Below are 16,687 nucleotides of genomic sequence, written 5' to 3'. Positions count from 1 at the left end.
AGAAGAAGACAAAACTGGATGATACTTCACATGTCTGGGGGTTGGAGGACGGTTTCTTTTGGGAGGTGGGGAATTGTGGTTTTTGTTTATCTGCTTTAAAATGTATGGCATGAAATTGTGTATCTACATTCAAATTTGTGCTGCTGTCCAGCTAAGAGCGTAGATTTGGATCAAAGCAGACTCAAAGAAAAGAGCTGTTTTAAAGGCGTAAAAGAGATAAAGCACATGAAGACCGAACACCCACCGTGTAAAATGCATATACTTGGCCTTAGCTGCAAATGACCTCATCTCCAAATCAGATGCGCTTTAGCTGCTGTAAACAGCAGTTTCCTGTTGTTTAATTGATCAGTCTATTTTTGCTGGATCTTCTGCAGTAGAAAGGGGTTGTATTAGGGATTTGAAAAGTGGGAAGACCTAAAGCAATTTTTACCTCAACAGAAGTAAATGTACACAGATGTGACTGAAATCTTGACCAGAAATTTAGTTACAGCCTGCTGAACCAAACACTGCTGCAAGAGACTCTGCATTAAGAGGCAGTGTAGACTATTATACACTCTTTCAGGTCTACAGATAATATTTTTTCCCTTTTCACCTTTAGGTAACAAGCAAACAAAGGCTTTTCTATAGTACCTATTCAAATGGCACTAGGCTCAAGAATCTTGTTCCTCTTCATCATCTCCCTGTCTCAAGGAATTAGTTTGTTTGGAATTTTTTTTTGAAGTCATCATTAAGCCAGCAATGGTGGAAATGGTTTCCCACAGCCTATTCCAGATTGTCAGATTTCTCATAAATCTGCTTTCTCATGAAAGCTCAGATTGTCCTTCCTGAGAGCACAAACCTCTACTCCAGCTTCTGAGCCTCCTTCTTCTTAGGTTATACTGTCCGGGGGTGGGGGTGGGAAGGCAATGGAAAAAAAAATTAAAAGCATTCATTTTCTACAAGGACAGACCTGGCTCCTGATTCAGTAGAGTAACAGAAGCGGACTGAGGACCACTGCCAATACTCATAGTCCCTCCTTCCACCCTCACCCTCCTAGCTTTCCAGTCATCTTTCCAACAGCTACACTCTCTGCTGCATCCTAATGTTTTGTAGTCTTGTTTTTCTGAGCCCTGTGAAAAGGTGGGAGTTCAGAGATACTAATTTTTGAGGAGCACTGACACACATTTTCGAGATGAAAAGCAGAGCTAATTTCCTGAACAGGCTCATACTCCCTTTAGCATTGACATGGGCATAACAGTACTTTCCAAAGTACCCGTGAGCAGCCATACATGGAAGTGAGCACTATGCACACACACAGCAGAGGACATGCACTGCAAAAGGAGCATGTATTTGAAAATACATATAGGCAAAAAGTTGAGAGGATAAATATTTTTTGCATTATCTTACAAACGCAGCAACTGACTTGACACATGTCTGCAGCAAAGCAAAATGCAGAAAGTACATCTCCGTGTCTTGCTCACTAGACTATCAGACTTCCCTTTTGGTGCATCTCACTAGCAGGTTCCTTTCTTCCATCTAATTACCTTCCATGGGTATTTTGATATGCCGTGACAAAAGCACTGTTTGTTTCTCAGGTAAATTAAGACTCCTGCTGGGAAAAGCGTCAGAAGCAGAATCTTTACCCTGCACAGACAATGAATAGAGGAAGCCACACATGAAAGCAGATCTTTAGTGATTGGGTGTGGGGGGAGGGAAGAGGATGCACTTACCACAGTTCTCTCAAGGTTTCTGAAGATAAATAACAGGACACACTCTAGCAGTTGAACTTTTTACCTTCACTACATCATCCACCATTCCCTAGCATCTTGCAGTCCTCTCTAAAAAGCAGTTAGCAAAGCAACCCACAAGAGGCTGTGGGAAACCATTTCTACCACACGAGTACATCTCTTCACTGAGACCACCTCCTCAAGTTACTGCTATAGCTATGACCCACGTAAAATGTATTTTTTATTACTGCCTAACAACCCAAAGCTACATAGCCTGCACTGGGAAGAGACAACAAAGTGACAAGCTGTCAGTAACACACTGCATGCAGATCTCGGAGGGAAGTACTTCTGCACATCCAGTGAAAATGCAAAAGACAACCTAAATGCCCATTTCCTCTTAATTGTGCTCTCAGCAGATGAAACAACAAGCTGCAGAGACCGAGATCAGAGAAATCAGCCAAAGCAAGACAAAGACAATATATCTCATAGCAACAGAGATGTACTGACCAGATGAGAGACTGGTTTACAGACACTGCTGCAGCTCCTGACGATACATTGCAAAGGCTTGCTTGGGTGAGAAGGACTCTCCAGATTGCACTTGATGTCAGCATAGTGTCAGCTGATCTTTTGGCAGCCAGCCTGCTCACATCTATCCACTTCTGCTCTCTTTTTCCCTCTAATGCTAACATCTGCCCATGTTTTGCATCGACAGAAAAGGTCAGCAAGACCCTAATGACACATTAAACCTGATAATCAAGCAATGCACCATTTGCAATTACTGTGTGCCCATTCTCATTCCTCTTATTTTCAGAGCTCTGCTTTTTCCTAAAAAAACCCAAGTACAGGGCAAGTGCAGAAGCATCTGCAATCTCAAATCTTACATACATGGCATAGGGTTCACTTTGGATAACAGAGAAAGCATGTTAGAACACACCTGGTGTCCCTAGGCTTCCAAGAATATTAAAATTTCTACCAATATAGACACAAGTTTCCAATTCCAAACAATCTTTATTTTCCTACACAATGCACAACTACCTCTCTGTTACAAACCAGCATGCCCATTTTTTGCTCCCATACTTCAATTCTTTTTTTTTCAATTCAATTCTCATACTTCAATAATTCAATTCTCCAATTGAATACTGACCTGTGAATCCTAAGAAAAGAAACACATAAACAAACCCAGGCATAAACTCATTTTGAGGCAAGCACGTCTGACTTAGACATCATGGTTCTTCACATTGTCTAACAAAATTCTGTACACTGATAGATATTCTCTAAATCCACTCATTTTGCTGATTCAATATACTCTATACATTTTCAGACTGAAGTTTTTCCTGTTGTCTTCACAATGCAGGACTTGCAGATCTCATGCTGATGAGCTATGACTGGTAGGTTCTTCAAATGCCTCGGAAAGAACAATTGTCAATGCTGGAGAAAGGCGATGCAAAGACTTATTGTTTTCCCAGTACCATCTGCTGCACTGGGCAAACCAAACCAAAACCCAGTAAAACTGAATGCAAAGCTGGATATTTTTGATGATGCTATTCCTGCAGCATTTGTTACAAAATTTACTCCTCATTTGCACAAAGAAAGAGCAGCTGTAATGCAAGATTTCTGTGGTTGCATAACATTTCTAATGCTTTGTCATGTCTTGACATGTCATCTGTAGTCCTTTGCAAGTTAATCAGTCCCTATTTTCAGCAGGGAAATCATCTTTCGATCACTTTCTAATTTAAGGCCATGAACAGTAACTGCCCATCTAGACATGTTTATGGGCTTCATTCTCTTATCCCTATTTCTGCCATTCTTTGCCTCCACTGCGCAAAACAAAAAAAAAAAAACAACAAAAAACCTGTTGTTAGTACAGTGTAATACAGCACTTCACAAAATGCTAAGAGGGTCCCCAAATGTATGTTGTCCAGTAAAAATCTAATAAAATGAAAGGCCATGCAGTTAAACCGTTTTTCTTCTCTCTCAAGATTCTTTCAAAATATATTAGGAAACAATCCAATCATAAAGAGTAATCTGCAAGCTCACAACTTTTAAGTCATTATGAATTTGTGGTGCACTGCAAATTATTGTCCAGATTAATGCCACCAAATAATCAACGGGGCCACTCAAAGATTAAGGTACTGTGCATGTTGAATTGTGCATCCAGCGGGGGCCCAAGGTGGAAAAGCTTATTAAAAGTGTTGATAATGGAAGCATGTTTAAATGATTAATCTAAATTTTGACATTCAGAACTTAATTGACTTGAGATCATTTGGGATTTTTCCTAAAATTAGGTCACAGAAAAAAGCTCACTAAAAGAAGCACTTTGGTGTTTCTAATGGGATTTCAAAAAATCTTAATGTCAAAGGCTACATGTCTTATTCTAAGAACAGTCGACTCCAAACCAGCAAACCTACAGAGACAGTAAAAGAAGGCAAGTAATAATGAGTAAAAAAAAAAATAGATTCAGAATATCATTAAATAAACAATTTTCTTTTCTGTCACGTACATAAAAAGAGATTGCCCCAAACAGACCCACCAGTTATGACATCTTTTTCCATGTATCTGTTGGAAGAGCAGGTGATATATCAGTGCTGTGATGGGTTTCTGTTTTTCTTTTCAATTAGTTTCACTTGTTTATGTATAATCCACAAGCATGCATTAACATATTGCCATATGTTTAGACTATTTTCACTTTCTAGTATAGTAAAAGGTCTCATGACTTGGTGACTAAAGTGAGACCAGAGATTACAGATGTTTGCATCATACAGTGTTTTGGGAAAAGACTTTGAGACCTTGAATTTTATGTTAACATACAGCTTCTTGTTCATAGTTAAACTGCACCAATCTAAACTGGTAAGATTACCAGCATCATCTTTTTATAATATATAGACAATAAACATGTAGTTTCTATTAACCTCTCCCACTTCCATCACAGACAGATATCTTTTCTTCTTCTGTCTGTGATGTACTTCAGCTATTTGGAATTGATGGCTGCTCCTGTGCTTGCCTAGCAATGTTCACAGCCCATTTTGCACGCCTGGGAGCTGCAGCTGTCCTTTCCAGCCTGGCTGGGCTACAGAACCAAGGCTTCCTTCACACAGAGACTAGTTTGGTGAAAAGGACAGGTCTCTTGGCATGCATGTTGCATCTGAGATAGGGTGAGAATAGAGAAAAAGCATCCACCTGGAGATTAGGTTACATTATCCCCATTACCTGCTCTCTAGATCACCTCACAGCTTTTAACCCAAACCACAGGAAGGCTGGTTTTCCTTCCCCCAGCACATTTTGGGTTTTTGGGGGGCGGGGGACTAGATAGCTGCGTTTTATTGTTTTGGTTTTTTCAAATGGAAGAATGAAGCAGATTGAGTCTGAGGCTCAGAGACAGAAGTTTCTAGGGCCTGCCTCACTTAGCTGGTCATGATTTTATTCATTACTTGCCTGACATTTTACAAAGAGTCTTGGGAACAGAATCTGAAGTTCTAATTAGCGCATCTAATATTGGAGAAGCTTTCTTTAGGGTATTATTACGTAATTCTGGGATAATGCTTGTTTTGGAAGGAAGATACCCATTTATCTCCTATCCAAATCTTGTGAGATTGACTCTAGTCAATGTAGAACTCTGCAAAGAGCTATTTAATAAATGACAGTCACATTCCTAGATAGGTGCACTCCAAACTACATTCACTTTTGCAAGCTGAGGATTTCAAAAACTCATTAAATCATTTTAGAAATAAAGAACACTTACAGAACAGACCTGGCTAGAAACACAAAATCACCAGTACAAGTCAGCAAGAGCCATAAAGACAGGTAGTATGAAAATACTTCATTGACTGCTATATTCCAATATAGCATTAATTCTCTGTTAATTTCTTGTGGGAAAAACAGTTCTAGTAACTCTCCATGCAAGGCCTTCTGAAATATACCACAGTACATTAATATTTGCAGATTATATGTATAGTGAACAGAGAGAGCAAGCTGAGTAAAGAGGAAGAATACAGTGCATGGAAACTATGTGATCCACACCCAGAACTGTGGAAGGACTCTTAAAATACACAGGCAGTAATTCAGTGTTACAACTGTAGTTAAGATGGAAAAGGAAACAAACATTAAAATTAAGGACAGGTAAAAGCTATCCTCACACTAAACTAGTAAATATGAGTGTCTCTTTTTTTCACAGTGGGTCTAGAATAGCACAAGATTTTAGCAACAACTGTTGGTCAGAGTTTCTAAATAACCTGCCTTTTTTTAGGGATTCCTGTAATAGGTTGAAACCACACAAATACTGGCTAAAGGACTTGATGCTCTGTCAGTTTAATGTAAATAAGCTTAAAATTTATTTTTATAGACTATAATAGGTAGTCAACACAAGCCGCTTTCTTGTACAAAAGGGGGCATATTTCTTCTACCTGCTCATTCCCCTTAAACCCTTCCTCTCACAAAATAACTGACTGCAGGTTTAAAAAAATATAATTAAGACATGCCTGGGCCTTTTTACAAATAGTAACAAATTTTGCATGAAACTGGTACCAATCAACACCTATATAAGAGAGTGAAAAGGAAATAATAATTGTTTGCCCATATGAAAAAGAATTCCACACAGGGAAGCAATGTATTTTTGGTATCTTACTTCTGATCTTTTAGTTTGTTTGAAGCCTTTTCAAGTTTATTACTCCAATGTGCAAACTCCTGTAATTTAGGTACTAAAAAGACGAAATAGGTAAAGTTTTTCTTTGACAAATGTCCCATTAAGGAAAACAAAAAGGAAAAGAAAAAGTGGGAACTTAAAATACTTCATTTAAGAAACAAATCTTTTTATTCCTCCTACAGATGTAGCCTGCTAACCAGGAATAAAGGAGTATTTAAGAACCAAAAAGCTAAAAAGTCATGCCTTAAAATTCTGTACACCTCTCATCGCTTTAATAGGTTGAAAATTACTACAATTCATGCTACCCCTTACATACAATGAGGAGGATGAATAGACTACATTAAGAATGTCCAGACAAGTCAGAAAATGTACTGTGTTCTCTACCTTCTCAGCAAGAAGACAGGCAGAGTGCAATTCAGAGCACCTAAGCTAAGCAGGAGCTGCTGCTGACTTATATGCTGCAACCTCTATAAAGGCAATTGCTTCCCTCTAAAACCGCAGAGAGGATGAAGTCTGCTGGTGCTAATATGCCCCAATCAGACCTACCAACAAATAAAAAATTCCACAGGAGATATACAGAAATGCTGCAGTGGCTTCAATTAAATAGCTATCCAGTAGAAGTAGAGCTCAAAATAGAACATAGATGGGAAGAATCTGACTGTGAGGTATGAGATTTTTCAGAAGACAACATAAGAAACTGAGGAAATGTCAGAGCTGGGGAATCAAGACTCAGCAAGGCAAAGATCAATGTTACCATCAACAGGATATGAGTTCCAGTTAACACCAAACTGAGAGCAATTCTTAGCATATAGTCTTGAAAGGAGAGAAGCTAATAACACTGTGGTGGTTTGCTAATGGGGCAAACTGGTTTAGAGAACAGGAAATGGAGCAGTGATGACAAAAGTGTACAGCAAGTCATCTTAGGGGAAAGTGTGGCAGGGCAGGAAAAACAGCACAGTTGGCCCTGTGACGGAGAAAGATGCAAAGAGGTGGATTCAGGACAGGAGGGATTCAGGCAGAGACAGGCACACATTTCCCCAGGCAAGAGTGAGCTGACTGATTGACAGGCTGCTCAGAACAAAAAGAGAGATGCCTGGGAAAGCTGTGACAGTAAAAGGAGAGAGAGGAGACAAAAAGAGCTGGGAAGAGATCACCAGGAAAGCTTCACAAAAGAATTATTTGGCAACATAAACAGTTTGCCAATTCTTCGGGGGAAAAGACCCAAACTTTTTCAGCTCTGTCTCTTGTTTTGAATTTAGGCAGAAGAGTTGTAAGACTGTTCACAAAACTTTGTTGTAGTTAACTATGCTTCTTGACAGCAGCAAGGCCTCTTCCACCGACACAGCTGTCTGAAGAGCCATGAAGAGCTCTACAGGCTTCAGTCTGGAAAAAAGTCCAATGGCATTTTCTGATGAACATATCTGAAAGTTTGAGTCTGACGGTCTGTAACTCAAGTGACACTAAACCTCTACTGAGTCAGAGGCTTCAAAAGTCACTCCCTTCCTTGTTCAAGGGGACTGACTACTTACCATGACACAAAAAATTCTTACATCAGAACAAGTGCTATTTCACATGAAATATTTAAGGTCTGCTTAGCCTCTTTAATGTAATACAGGCAATAATACTGAATAAAGGGAAAGCAACACCATGCAAGTTTGCAGCACTTCAATCAGAAATTCCTGGCTGGGCATTAAGCAGTGCTCAGAGGTTTGGCTGCTGCAATACAGAGCTATGCAAGTCCTCCAGGATCTCTGAGCATGGTGGAGCACAGTTACACAAAACATGTGATAGACTGAGTTTGGATGCTGTTTTGGACCCCCCATCCCTGAAACTCCTGGCCTTTTGGCTCATGACAGAAATACTCCTTTATTGCAAGTACAGCTTTCTCCAAGTGTCACTTTGCCAATTGGCTCTAGTGCCATTTTTCAAAAATGTGTGGCACTGGCAAAATAACCATCAAGAAGAAAAATATCAGTAACTCCAGAAGAACTGCTGTGCAGAGCCCCCACAGAATATTCTACTGCACAGGCTTCAGACCTGGAAAGGCACCATGGCAGGTTTGGCCTCTAATACTGCAGAAGCCACAAAGAAAAAGGAAAAAAATGGTACTGCAAAGTTTAACCCTTCTATGATGCTCCATTATCAACATCCTGAAATTTATAACACAGCCACCAGAAGCAGTTACCTTTTATTGCCCTCTTTAAGTCTACACACTAGTTTTTGTACTTTGAGCAGCTACTTAGTATAGGGTCTTCTTGAAGAGCTGGATGTCAAATAGAGGAGGAAAGGATAACTAACAGGTTTGCCTTTTTACATCTTGGAAGTTTTGCGGGCTGCTCATCCATTTTCCTCCAAAATCTCCTATTCATCAGTTTTCTCTAAGTACAAAGAACACCGGAGGAAGGTGTGAAAAAGGTAGATAAATAGAGGGCAATACTATGGTATTCCAGTCTGTCTAGTTTCTAAAAACTAAAGACATTAATAGCTGAAATAAAGGACAAATCTGGTTTAAATGCAGCACTGTGGAGAATAACAGCACCAGCAGAATGAAAAACTGTCTTTAGCTCACATAACACTCAACATACCCCAATTTGTGTACCAAAGCAGACCCAGCAAGACATGAGCATCCTTGGTATTCAATTTGGGAAAGCACTGTGAGCAGCTGGTGCAGAGCAGGATGTCTCCAAGCTAATCTCTAAACTGTTATCAAGTCCCAGAGTGCTCCTACTATCATCTGCAAGCACAAAAATGAGACAATTCAGGAAATTACTGTTAGCCCTTTTTTCTCTTCCCTCAGTCTCACAAGCCTGAGAGCTAACAACTCTAACACAAAAGAAAAAGGAAAAAAAAAAAAAAAGACAAAATCATTTTTCAGATACGTAATTAGACTGGTAGGTCTTCTTTTAGACAGAGATTACACAGTTAAACATCCAAAAGAATATTGCATCTCCTGGATATTTTTTATCCTGTTGGCTGTTTGAACAAACAAAACATAATCTATTTTTCCACTATACAGTCTGACATATGGGTACTAAAGGATGAAACTTGTACACTTGGGGCTAATTAAAGGTAATGTCACCCCTTATGCACACATGCACCATAATCACCCTTACCTTTCTTTGCGGGTGAAAACACAAAATTAATCAGCTGGTTTTTCTAGTCATTTTGCTCTATTTTGTCAAGTATATCTGCTTCATCCTTCAAATTATTAAAACAGTGCTGCCATAAAACCATTCCAAGAGAATTATCTGTTTGAAATATATCCTTATAGACAGGTGAAAGCAGGAACAGTTTTCTCCTGGCATTCTTTTAAGCAATGCAAAATTTGTGCCAAAGAAGTAACTCTCATATTTAGGAGAAATCCTTTAATACGTTTCTCAAAAGATGTCATTTAGAACATGAATTACATGGACAATAAAACAATCTCTTTAGAGTAAGTTCAGCAAATACTTTTAAGAGGACAGTACAGAGGTACAGACCTGCCCATCTTACTGCCCATACTCATCCACATCTGTCTCAATGCTGCACAGAGAGACTGATAATCAAATCAAGAAAAGGCATGTTTGCAAAGAAAATTAAGGCAGAAAAACATTAGGATGAAACTACTGTGAGAAGCATTACGTAGACAAGATAAACCCTCTATCATGATGTTGCCACAAGGCTGGGGCAGAGTCAGAAGTTTTAAAGCACCTATGGACAAATACAGTGTACAGGAACTATAAACTGTGTGATAGTCAATGTTTTCCTCAAATGCCCAATTTCCAACATTGCAAGACTAGGCAAAAGTCTCAGATCTGACTTCTAAAATTAAGTCACCATCACTGCCAATCTCTACTCTTCTGTGATTTAGCAGTGAGAACTTTGGAGACCTGAACCACAAAAATTCAAGTGCATGAATGCTATTAGAAGGACCTCCACCTCAGGGTTATTTGAAACTTCACCAGTGTTTATGCCTAGCTTGAATAGGGAGTTTTGACCACTGGCAGCAGGTAGTTGCATCCAATTACAGTCACTTGGACTGGATACTACAGAAATACTTAGGGTTCAAGTAGCAAAAGGAAGTATGCATGTTGCCACAAAACAAAAAATGTAAGCTAGTTCCCCCCATCAGGACAGTGCTTTTCTCTCAGAAGAACAGCCAATACAAGATTTCCCTCTAAAAAGACAAAGACATCTTCTGTGCATTGCTACATTGCATGGTGCTCTCTACTCAATTATGCCTCTGGAGCTATAAATCCACAAGCAAAGCAGCAAAGCCACCTCCACTTCTCCCTCTAGTAACTCATTTCAATTAATTTTTAAAAAGTGCTCATGGACAAAGTAGTTTTCCCTATAGTTATAGGTAATTTCTTTAACAGAAGTTATTTAAAACACTGACTTCAGTCAGATAACTTCCTGTTTTGCACGTAACTTTACCAGAGCTGGTGATACTTATTCAGCACAAGAAAGACACCAAGGGTCCACTTCAAGCTGTTTTCAATATGTATGACTGGGTGACAAACAGGAAGAAGTCAGTTTCCCAATGCATAAGTTTTGTGCTTCTGAGCACAGGAAGAGCAGAAAGCCAACACACATTATCAGTCATGAACATCTCAGGCGTCTTGTGCAAACTTGTCCCCCTCAGAACTTTAAAACTGCTAGGAAGCACTGACCAATAACTATATATAACTCTGAATTGCTCAACTTTGTGTAAGGCTGAAATAATCCATCTGGCAATGAATAAAAAATATTCAGGGACTTGTGGAGGTTCGCCAATCCGAACCGGCCGACCCAGAGCCTCATACGCCAGCTGTCAACGTGGAGCAGCTTCCCGGAGGGAATGCTGCCTGGTCTGAGGACTCTGAGGATGAAGTATAACCTCCCACACCTCACCCCCTGAAAGTTTTCTTTTAGTTTATTGGTTAAAAGTTTCTGTTACCTCGCCTTGTTACCGCCCCAGTTGCCACCCATGTCCAGAAAGTTCTGTTTCCCTGGTTCCCTCATTGGTTCAATTGTATCCCTCCCCTGGTTGTGTATTATTTGCTGCCCCGCTTTTCATTCCTGCTGTACCCGAGCCAATTGGCTCCACCCCTGCTGACCCGCCCCTGGAGACCGCGTTTCCCCCTTTTTAAACCCCCCAACCTCGGGGGGGTTCGTGCCTCGTGTAGTCTCGCGATGAGACCCCACGTCTGCGGACCGCCCGAGAGCCTCCAGGGTGCCCGCTTCCTCGCTTCCCTTTTAATAAAGCACCTTGGACCTCTCTCTCTGCGCCTCTTTGCCTCTTGGGGACTGGAAACCTCCTTGACTCCCCATCACCAGACCTGACCCTCTGCCGCAGGGCGGCCGATCCCCCCTGTCCCCATCCGGGGAATCAGGCGGCGCCCCCGGGGACCGACTGGACTGGTCCGGAGGGACGGAGCCAGAGCCGAGTGGGCTGAAGGTCAAGCCCAGCTCCTGCAGCAGGGAATCTGTGGGGACATAAGGCACATCCAAAGGAGAGCTCAGCAAAACCTAACATCTGTGACCCATGTTTCTGAGTTTTCTTGACAGGTATAAGCGATAGTGACAGCAAAACTGGAGAACCTCTACTCTAAAATGTAAACTACTTGATAAATCCTTCTTAGAAATTGTTTCCTTGTTTCATGCTTAATACAGAAAACCACTTTAAGTATTCTAGTGGCACAAATTAAAAGCACTAAGAAAACAAAAGTATTATCTTTGCACAGACCTCAGGTTCCTCTGACTAAAGCTGTTGCCTTCAAATAGCAATCCCCAAGTCCCAAATGAAATCTGTTGGTGCTTGAACTCGCCTTGCCTTTGGCTCACACCTGTTAACCCCACAATCCTTCAGCAGAACGAATTCATGCCACTAATAGGTCATATAATTTTTCACCTCTTTGCTACAAGACATTCTAACATACCCACCTGTAGAGGCCTCAGCAAGTCAGTTCAAGCAAGACTGGTACCAGTAAAATCTGCAGAAAAAGCTATCTGAGCCAGCCCTTCACTTCCATCCCAAATCGACCAGCAGGTCTCTCAGCTTGCTGACAGCTGGGCTGAAGCCCAGACAAATACGAGTGCACTTACAAAAGCCTTTACAAAAACAGTAGTGCTGATGCAAAAAGCACATCCTGTTTCAGCTCATTTCCAACAGTTACCTAGAAAACTCTTAACTTTGCTTAGACTATGTTTAATTACATTAATTAATCATTTCTCACTTTCAAAGGTTTGCAAAGTAGAAAAGAGACAAAGTTAAAGCTGCACTTTTCTGTTCCTCAAAGAAGCAACAGGCAACCACTTGCAAGAGCTAAACCTTTCAGGCTTTGTTGATGAACCAGAACACAACACCATTTATTTAAAAGAAATTACTTTTTTAATCTAAAACTAAGGCACTATTAGTTCTAGTAGTATTTCTGTTTTCTGTATACTGCTTATTATCTTTCCTCATGTCAGTTCCTGCTTAAAAAATATATAGATTTTTTTCATTCTACGATTTTATGATCTATCTCCAGTCTGTACAATTTCCTCAGAAGTAAAGGTTTGATCCAACATCCACTGAAGTCAGAGGAAAAGACAAGTCAGACCATAAAGAGAGGAAAATAGCCAGAATGCAAAAGGTCTGTTCTGACCAATTTAGTGTCTGGCTTTCACAGTTTTCAATGACACCAAGAAGTCCCAAGAACTAAGACTCCCTCAGCTGGAGTCCTGGTGGGTGTCATAAGCAAAGAGACGATGAGTTTGTGTAGCCTTCATTCTCTGTGTATTTATCATCATGAACTCTGTTCACACAATGCAACCTATTTATGCTTCTGCAACAGAACAGAACTTGAAATTCTTTTTTTAAAAGGGGAAAAAACCCCAAACCTCAGAAAACTATTTCATCTTTTCATCATATCTTCTGTTACCTACAAAAGTTTTTGTTTGCTGTTGACCATACTTACATGAATATACACCCGGTACAGCCATAAAGTCCAATTTAAGAGTTTCTGTGTATATGGAACTAACATGCATGTGTAGGTCTGCACATTTGCAAATGTTTCTCACCCACAGATGCACTGAAAAACACCTTTTTCTGAGCAGAAAACCATCTACAGAGGTCTCATTTATCTGATCTCTCAGTGCCTATAGCAAAAATAATAATAAGTCTACATTTAAATAATTTTATCTTAAGCAAAAGATATCTGTCATTATTAGGGCAAGTTCAAAGAGGAAAGCAGCCAACAGGTCAAAAGAAAAAAAAAAATCATAATATTTTGATTGGCTTTTTCACTGTTTTTGGAGAGTTCCTGAATAACACACTATGTAAGAGACAGCTACCACTTGTTTTCTGTTTCACTGAAATTAAAAGTCAATTTCAAGGGTAGCAACAATTCTGTCCAGCAAACAAATTATCACAGTAATTTACCATCATGAGTTGTTTTTGTTTTAAGACTTGGTTTCCCTTTAGCAGTAAGAAAGCACTGATTTTAATTTCTCATGCATTAAGAAAATCCTCTGTCTTAAAGCCTACACTCACCCTGCATGGGAAAGAACACATACTTTTTTCCAGAGTAACATCGTTATTGACTGCACTGTAACAATCAGCAACTGCCATACACTTCACATCTATGTCGGTTCTGTCCACCCACAGCCACTGAACCCCTTCTATTAGCAATTCCTTGGACAAACCAGAGACAATAAAGGAAAGCAAAGCCTGTAGATTCTAAACCAGGTGGTGACTTGTACCAAAACATAAACAAAACTACCCCAAAAAACCTGAAGAACTATTTGTGAAGTTTCTACTTATACTGTTTCTTGGAATATTCTAAAAGTACTGGAACTCTCAGCAGTCAAGAGCCACATATAGCCTTTTAAGTGACTCTCCTATGAGTCATTTTGCATTTTTTCTCCCACGATGCAAGTAGCCATAAATAGATGCGGGAATCCAAAAATATGAAATTAGTTTTGTGGGAATTGTTTTCTTTACTTAAAAAGGGATGATAGTTGAAGGAAAGGAAAAAAAAAACCAAACATACAGTGCAATACATTTAATTACATTTAGAATTGTCTAGGGAAAAGAATGATCTGAGCAAATTTAGCATCTGAAACAAAACCCAGAGTTTTACAGCACACCAAAATAAAGACACACGGAAATACAGAACTTTCCCAAAGTCAGAGTACAGGATGTATGTTTACTTTATGCAGAAATGATCACCGTACAGACTTTACTGTCATGCCTGATTAATAGATATCATAGTTTTCCCCTTCTTTTTGATCTATAGCCACTCAGAAGTACAAGGAATTTGACTAGCTTGTTGATGATCTTGCCTTGGTCTGAAGTGATTTGCTCTTCCTTCATCAAGAAAATATCCTACAGTCAAATACATCTCACTAAAATGTATTTTTACAGAGACTCCAGAAAGTGACTGTTATTCTTGAGTATTTTATTTTTCACCAGCTAGAAAGTCAAACAAAATCTGAAACTCCTACCAGAAAAATGAGGATTTAGGAAATTTCTAAAAATATCTGTGAAAATAATGAAAAATCATGAAAAGAAATGTCTTCAGAAAAATATTTTCTTTGCAAAATATAAATAAGTATTCTGTCATATTTATTGTACATTTGTTTGTTGTATAAATTTGAGCAGTGAAAACTAAAAAAAGAGCTTCTTACATCTACTTTTGAAGAAAGCCCCAGAAAGAAAGATTTTCGTCTTGAGATCTCCAAGTTTATCTACTCGCTAAGACATTATACTTTGACATAACCATTAGTGATTTTTGAGAGCGTTTACTAGATAGATGACTTTTACTAAAGTAACACAAGCCAAATTATATTGAACTTTCATTTACATGAGGTATGTTAGAAAACAGAATTGATAATGTCCATATCACCAATTAAATCTCTAGCATTGCTACAATTACAGCTGAGAAAATATTTTTTCCAAAATCTGGAGTATACAATTGCTAAAGGACTTGGAAAGTGTATGATACGACAGGTATCACTGGAACCTTGATTCAATGAAATATTGATATTTCATTAGTATTGATCTTGAATCTTTGGCATAAAAATGTAAAATTCTTTTTTTAACAGTACATCTGTTAGCTATCAGAAGAGCAAAACACTGAACAAATATCCTAGAAAACGTACGTCTGCATGCAGAAAAATTACCACTATTCAAAGTTTCCAGACAAAATTCAAAGTGAAAAATAAGTAATGCATCATTGCCTCTAAAAGTAAAATCATTATTCTATCCTTTCTCTTACAACTTGAGTACACATCCAGAAGAAAATGTACAGAATTTCTTTTCATGCCAATGTTTTCAAATAGAATTAAACATTGCATATTTTACTTTCCTGTTTCTTGTCCAATGAGCAGGAATGACTGCTTTAAAAGCAGAAGCAATCAGTCCAAGTAGAAGATGCATGCTTCACGTTCTTCAAAGAAAGTTCTTAGTCTCAATACACGAGAAAGTTTAATAACTTTGTGCAGTTAAGCCTGTGCATTTATGAACTATTTCTTGACAGGAGCTTTGAAAATTGTCTTTCTAATGTTGGTATGAAACCAAGATGACCTAAGCAAAGAGGCCTTTTTCCTCTTTAGGCAACTTTTTTCATTAAAGACAGGTCTTCCAGTTCAAGGCCTGCAGTGTGAAGGAAAACACGCTGCTGTCGCTCAAGATTTATATGCTATTTAAGACTTAATTCCTCTAAGCTGTCAAAACATGACCTCTCAGCAGTTCAAACCTTCAACCAAAAGAGAAAGACAACATTCACAAACACCTTGGGGCTCTCAAAGGGAGACCTGGCTTGCATCAGAGCTGGCACAAAAGCCTTTCTGCAATGGACAGTTCTCTTACACAGTTAATAGCCAGCCTGAAAACAGGAACACGCCCTGAGATGCACATTACGGAGAAAACACCGCAGGTATGAAAGTCCTCCTGGCTGAGCATTTTTATTTTGCTTTAGTATCAAGCAGTTCTGCTGTGCCCTGTGGCTATGGCCCAACACTGCCCTGGTACCTGCTGGTCAGTGGCAAAGAAGGGCTCTCCACTTGGAACAGGCAGCATCCTGCATTGCCTCTGGGCACAAACAGCCTTTTCCCTCCTATTCTTGGCAAAGGACGGACAGACAGGGAGGGTGAAGGCCCCCCACACTGACCCCCACATCTAAAACATATGAGCACACACTGTCCCTGGCAACCTGCGTGGCAGCCTGTTCAGCTGGTGTTAGTGCTACACCACAGGGTTGTGCAATTACCAGGATGACAGGCTCAGTCACTGCTCTCTTCTCAGCTCCAGCCCCACAATGCGAATGGCTGATCCAGCAACAGGAAAACAGCACCAAATGAATCACAACTCATCTTCTGCAGAGAGCATGGTAGTCCA

The 16,687-nt window shown here is 39.6% G+C and overlaps 1 protein-coding gene across 4 annotated transcripts in view; it reads right to left on the bottom strand.

Moving 5' to 3' along the window:
* INPP4A (inositol polyphosphate-4-phosphatase type I A) overlaps nt 1-16,687 on the bottom strand; it is a 119,009-nt gene that overhangs the window by 87,932 nt on the left and 14,390 nt on the right. For 2 of the 4 annotated variants that reach the window (XM_085055179.1, XM_085055223.1), the window contains exon 2: nt 2,851-3,523. The exons of the other annotated variants lie outside the window; for them this stretch is intronic. The gene's annotated coding sequence lies outside the window, so the exon portion shown is untranslated. The remainder of the gene's footprint in view (nt 1-2,850; nt 3,524-16,687) is intronic. 4 annotated transcript variants of the gene reach the window in all.

This window comes from Lichenostomus cassidix, chromosome 1 (genome assembly GCF_008360975.1).
Source record: "Lichenostomus cassidix isolate B80296 chromosome 1, HeHo_3.0, whole genome shotgun sequence".
NCBI lineage: Eukaryota > Metazoa > Chordata > Aves > Passeriformes > Meliphagidae > Lichenostomus > Lichenostomus cassidix.
The sequence above is the reverse complement of the archived record's forward strand: the minus strand, read 5'-3'. Positions and strand labels throughout refer to the sequence as shown.